At 34.4% G+C, this 6050-nt stretch overlaps 1 pseudogene; it reads left to right on the plus strand.

Moving 5' to 3' along the window:
• Window positions 1-3181: 3181 nt before the first annotated feature.
• LOC141489816 (protein FAM136A pseudogene) lies at window positions 3182-3485 on the plus strand (annotated as a pseudogene).
• Window positions 3486-6050: the final 2565 nt, after the last annotated feature.

Genomic DNA, 6050 nt, shown 5'->3' on the forward strand with positions numbered 1-6050 from the left:
AAGGTAGGGCTATAAGTTGAATTATATATAAGAGGATGATATTATATAAAACAAAATAAAGGGATGAGAAAGATAGTTGCACTAAAAGAAGGAAGAGGGAGACTGAACGGGGATAAATTTATCTCCCATAAAAGAGGTATGAAAGAGCTATTATATTGGAGGGAAGGTCAGGGTTGGGGGATAGAAGTCAAAGCTTAAACATTAATCTCATCAAAATTAGCTCAAAGAGGAAATGACATACACACTCAGTTGGATACAGAAATCCATTTTACCCTTTAAGGAAGTAAAAAAGGAATTGGGGTAATAGAAGGGGGAAGGGTACTGATAAAAGGGAATGTAGATTGGGGAAGGTGAAGATCAGAAGCAAAATGCCTGTAAAGCAAGGAAAGGGGTAAGAGAGAGGGGGGTAAATGAGGGAAAAATAGTATTGGGGGGGGGGAATGCACTTATCATAACTATTAATGTGACCAAGATGAACTCACCCATAATATGGAAGCAAATATCAAAATGGATCAAAAACCGGAATCCTATAATATGTTGTTTACAAAAAAACACACTTAGAGCAGAGAGAAACACACAGGATAAAGATAAAGGACTGAAGAAGAATCTATAATGCTTCAGCTGAACCAGAGAAAGCAAGGACATCAATCATGATCTCAGACAAAGCAAAACCAAAAATAGATCCAATTAAAAGAGATGAGGAAGAAAACTAAATCTTCCTGAAAATTGTCTTATACATTGAAGTCATATCAATACTAATATACATGCACCGAAAAGACATAGCATCTAAATTATTGTATAAATTGAATGAGTTACAGGAGAAAATAGTTATTAAGACTATTAGTAGGGGATCTCAACAAATAAATCTAAACAAAGAATAAACAAGAAAGAAGCTAATGTAGTGAATAAAATTTTGAAAAAGTTAGAAATTTTAGATCTCTGGAGAAAATTGAATGGGAACTGAAAGGAATATAACATTTTCTCAATACTATATGGCACCTACACAAAAATTGAGCATGTATTAGGACATAAAAACTTTAAAATTAAGGTCAGAAAATCAGAAATAGCAAATGCATCATTTTAAAATCATAGTACAAAAAAATTACATTCAATAAAGAAAAATGACAAGCGAGATTAAAAGTAATTGGAAATTAAATAAACTAATCCCCCCCAAATCCTAAAAATTAAGGGGTCAAAGAACAAATCACAGAAGCAATCAATAATTTCATTAAAGAAAATAACAGTGAGACAATATAACAGAATGGGATGCAGCCAACAGTACTTAGGAGAAAATTTATATTTCTAATTGCTTAAAGTAATAAATAGAAGGGAAAAGCAGATAAGTGAATTGGGCAGATAACTGAAAAAAACTAGAAAAAATAAATTAAAATCCTCAATTAAACACTAAAACAGAGATCCTGAGAATAAAAGGACAGATTAATAAAGCTGGAAGTAAGAACTCAATGATCTAATTAATAAGATGATTTTATGAAAAATAGAAGATGGCTTTATGAAAAAATAAACCTTTGGTTAATTTGATTTTAAAAAAGGAAAGAAATAATACAAATTACTCGCATCAAAAATGAAAGAAGTGAATTCACCACCAATGAAGAGGAAATAAAGACAATTGCCCAATTACAAGTCAATAAATTTGAGAATTTAAATGAAATGGATGAATATCTACAAAAATATAAATGACCCAGATTAATAGAAGAAATAAAATACTTAAGTAATCTAATCCTGGAAAATAAATTGAACAAACCATCAGTGAACTCCCTCAGAAAAAAATGACCAGAATCAGATGAATTCACATGTGAATTCTACCAAACATTTAAAGAACATTTAATCCCAATACTATATAAATTATTTGTAAAAACAGGTTAAGAAATGTAAGAGACTGTTGAGGATCACAGAGAGGTCACTGCATGACTGGGAATGGCCTAGCAGTCCTCTTTCCTAGGTTCATCTTTGGCCTAGTCTTCTGGGTTGGCTTTCTGGATCTTCTTATCTGTTCCTCCAGTTTGGTACTTCCTGGAGCATTGTGTTAAACACTAAGCCAGTGATAGCATCTTAGTGTGAGAAGTACTAGCCTGAGGAAGTAAACTTTACCACCTGCTGTCCTCTAGGAGGGAGGCATTTGTTTGATTTGCTAATTGGAAAGCTCCATGTGAATTGGGGGTAAACCAGGGACTAAAGCTCTGGCATTTTGTAAAATAAAAGGAGAACTTGTCATCTTTGTCTCCTGCCTCTTCAAAGTCTGCAACAAGTATTAGTTATGAAGAACAGATAAGTTAGCCAAGTTAGCAGGCAAGGCACAAAACAAAGAAGTCCTAACAAATTCATTTTATAACACAAATATGGTGCTGATGCCTAAACCAGAAAGAACCAAAACAGGAAAAAGAAAATTATAGGCTAATTTCCCTAAAGGATATTGATACAAAAAGTTTAAATACAATATTGGCAAATAGATTATAGCAATTAAATACCAGAATAATATACTATGACCAAGTGGGATTTATACACCAGGAATACAGAGCTATTTCAATGTAGGAAAACTATCGATCAAATCAGTAACAAAATCAATAGGAACCATATTGTTATCTTAATAGGTGCAGAAACAGCTCTTGACAAAATGCAGTACCCCTACCAATTAAAAACGATAGAGAGTATAGCAATAAATAAACATTTAAGCAATATTTTCCCAATCAAGGATGAAGCAACAATGTCTATTATCAACTCTATTATGAAATATTTTACTAGAAATGTTAGCTAAAAAAAATTTGAGGGTATTAGAATAGGCAACGAGGAAATAAAGTTATAAGCTTTTGCAGATGATTTGATGTTATACATAGAAAATCTTAGAGAATCAACTAAAATCTACTTGAAATTATTAACAACTTTAGCAAAGTTGCAGAATACAAAATAAACCCACATAAATCATCAGCATTTCTATATATTACCAATAAAGATGGCAGCAAGAGATAGAAAGAGAAATTCATTTAAAATAATTGTAGATAGGGACTCCATGTGGATGCAGGCAAAAGCCTTCGGGTGGATCAGGGCAGGGCACGGAGTTGGGGCTGGGGGTGTACTCCACGGGCAGCTCCTGTGGATGCAGGAAGCATTGGACACTGTGGTGAAAGGGCTGGAGTAAGAGATTATCTTTAAGATGCAGTGTACCATGTTCAGCTGCAGCTCTGGCTGCTGTGAAGATACCCAGGTCCCCGTGCAGCAGATTCATCAGTGCACTGAGCATTGCCACACTCCTTGGCCCAGAAAGAGTTCCTTGTGACCAGCAAACTGCAGAAATTCTAGGACTGTCTGGCTCGATCACCATGCACTTCAATGAAAAAGCCAAAGACTTGATGGATGCCAGGAGTGAGGAGCAGCAGGTGAAGAGGCAGCTAGAGTCCTGTGAAACCAAATGTGTTGATGATCACATGCACCTCACCCCAACTATGACCAAGAAGATGAAGGATTCCTAGCATCTATTGCAAAATAGTCATTTTCAGTGGTCATATGTGGTGGGAGAATGTAATTACTAATTTCAATTTTCGTTGAAAATTTAAGAATAAAGAAACTGAATTTCAGGAATTTTGCAGTTGCCTGTGGATGTGTTGTGTCCATTATATGCTTTAGCCCAAAGATGAAGAAATGGAAGAACTTGGTGCTCAGATCTGAACCGGTGGTAATGTGAAGAGTTGATAGAGTTTATCAGTGAGAATGACCATTATTCTGTTATTTGGAGTCAGTAAGCTTTCAGATGGTTCAGAGGTATTCCTTTCCTAGCAACTGGAATAACCCTTTGGGTTTTTAGGTATTAGTAGTTCTCCCCAACCTATCTCCCATCTGGTATGAATCTCTGAGACTGCTTACTGTTGCTTTGGTATCAGCTTCACATCACCTAAAGTTATTTTCCCATAGACCATAAGTAGCAGCCATGAGTTCAAAACTGATTGGAATAGAGAAAACACAGCTGTTCTTTTCTCCCAGTATAAGAACCAAGCATTCAGAGGGAAGTGTGGGAAGAGTTGCTTGGGAAGAGCACTGATCTTTCTTTTAATAAAGATAGTTCTTACACCAGTTGTCAGATGGGACACCAAGTAAGAAGATTAAAGGGAAATCTCTCTCACCAGACATGCGATGCTCCGGTTCCTTCACATTGGCATCTCTAGGACTGTTATTCAGATTGCCTTTTCTTCCCCTTTTGGAAGGTAGTTCAGAGGCAACACTTCAGTTAAAGCGTTTATTGAGACTAACATGAAACAGTTTTGAGTTAAGGCCAAAGAAACCTCTCTTTACTTGAACAATCTCAAGCTTCTTGCTTAATACAATGGCAGAGTCATAGTTTGGGTGAAAGTTAGTTTTCCTCAAAACAGAAAGAGATGTGATACCTGACCCTGAACCTGATGACTTGCCCTCTCCAACAGCAACAACAGGAAAGGGCCTAAGCAGGTTGCAAGGGAGAACTTTTTTATCTCCCAGAATAGAGGAGGCAGCCAGCATCAATTATTTGTTTATCACTATTGGTTAAAACTTTGAGCAACATGTTAATATGAGGCATGGCATTGAAAAAGATCTTGTTCTCTTTATACCAATTTCTCACTGAATGAAATTGACAACCTTCTTGTTCAGTGTTTCAAGACTATGTCATATTTTACTAGTATTTTGATTAAAAATGAATAGTTCAATTTTAAAAAAATGATTGTGGACAAAAGGGGGCGGCTAGGTGGCGCAGTGAATAGAGCACCGGCCTTGGAGTCAGAAGTACCTAGGTTCAAATCCAGCCTCAGACACTTAATAATTACCTACCTGTGTGGCCTTGGGCAAGCCACTTAACCCCATTGCCTTGCAAAAAAATCTAAAAAAATAAAAAATTGTGGACAAAATTACTTAGATGTATACCTGCGCAGGTATCTATATGAACACAGGATCTATATGAACAAGGATCTATATGAACACAACTATAAACCATTTTTTTCACACAAAGAAAGTTAGAGCTAAGCAATTGAAAAAATTGTAAGTGTTCATGAGTAGCTCAAGTCAATATTACAAAAATGGAACATCTACTTAATCTACTTTTTTCAGTTCCATGCTAATCAAACTATCAAAAATATTTTATAGAGCAATAAATAATTTTAAAATTCATCTGGATGAACAAAAACTGAAGGAAATCAAGGAAAGCAAAAGATGGTGGTTTAGTCATCCCAGATAGCAAATTACTATTAAGTAGCAATTATCAAAACAATATGGTTACTGGCTAAGAAATAGAGTGGTAGATTAGTGTAATGTATTAGGTATAAATTATATTATAGTAAATGACTGAAACAATCTAGTATCTAATAAATTCAAAGATCCAAGCTTTTGGAACAAAAACTCATTATTTGACAAAAATTTCTGGGAAAACTGGAAAACAGTATAGTATAAATTAGGTATAGATATCTCATATAGTATACCTGAATGAGGTTTAAAATTTTAAATGGTTTAGACATAAAGGTTGATACCATAAGCAAATCAAGAGAGCATGGAATAGTTTTATCTGTCACATTTCTGGAAAAGGAAAGAATTAGGACCAAAGAAAATATAATGAACATTACAAAATGTAAAACAGATAATTTTGGTTGAAAAAATTAAAAAGTTTTTAATAAATAAAACCAATGCAAAATGATAGGTAAAGCAGAAAATGGGAAAATTTTGGAACAAATTTTTCTGATAAAGGCTTTATTTCTCTTTAACTGTAAAATGATCAAAGGATACAGAGAGTTTTCAGACAAAGAAGTAAAAATTATCTATAGTAATATGAAAAATGCTCTAAATACATATTCATTAGAAAAATGCAAATTTAAACAACTCTGAAGTATCACCTTACAGCTATCAGATTGGCCAATATGACAAAGAAGAAAAAATTGGTTGTTGGAGGGAAAGTAAGACCATATTACACTGTTGGTGGAATTGTGCAGTGATCCAATCATTTTAGAGAACAACTTGGAATTTAGCCCAAAGGCTTAAAACGAAATATACTTTAATCAAACAATATCACTACTAGGTCT

Source organism: Macrotis lagotis, chromosome 5 (assembly GCF_037893015.1).
Source record: "Macrotis lagotis isolate mMagLag1 chromosome 5, bilby.v1.9.chrom.fasta, whole genome shotgun sequence".
Taxonomy (NCBI): domain Eukaryota; kingdom Metazoa; phylum Chordata; class Mammalia; order Peramelemorphia; family Peramelidae; genus Macrotis; species Macrotis lagotis.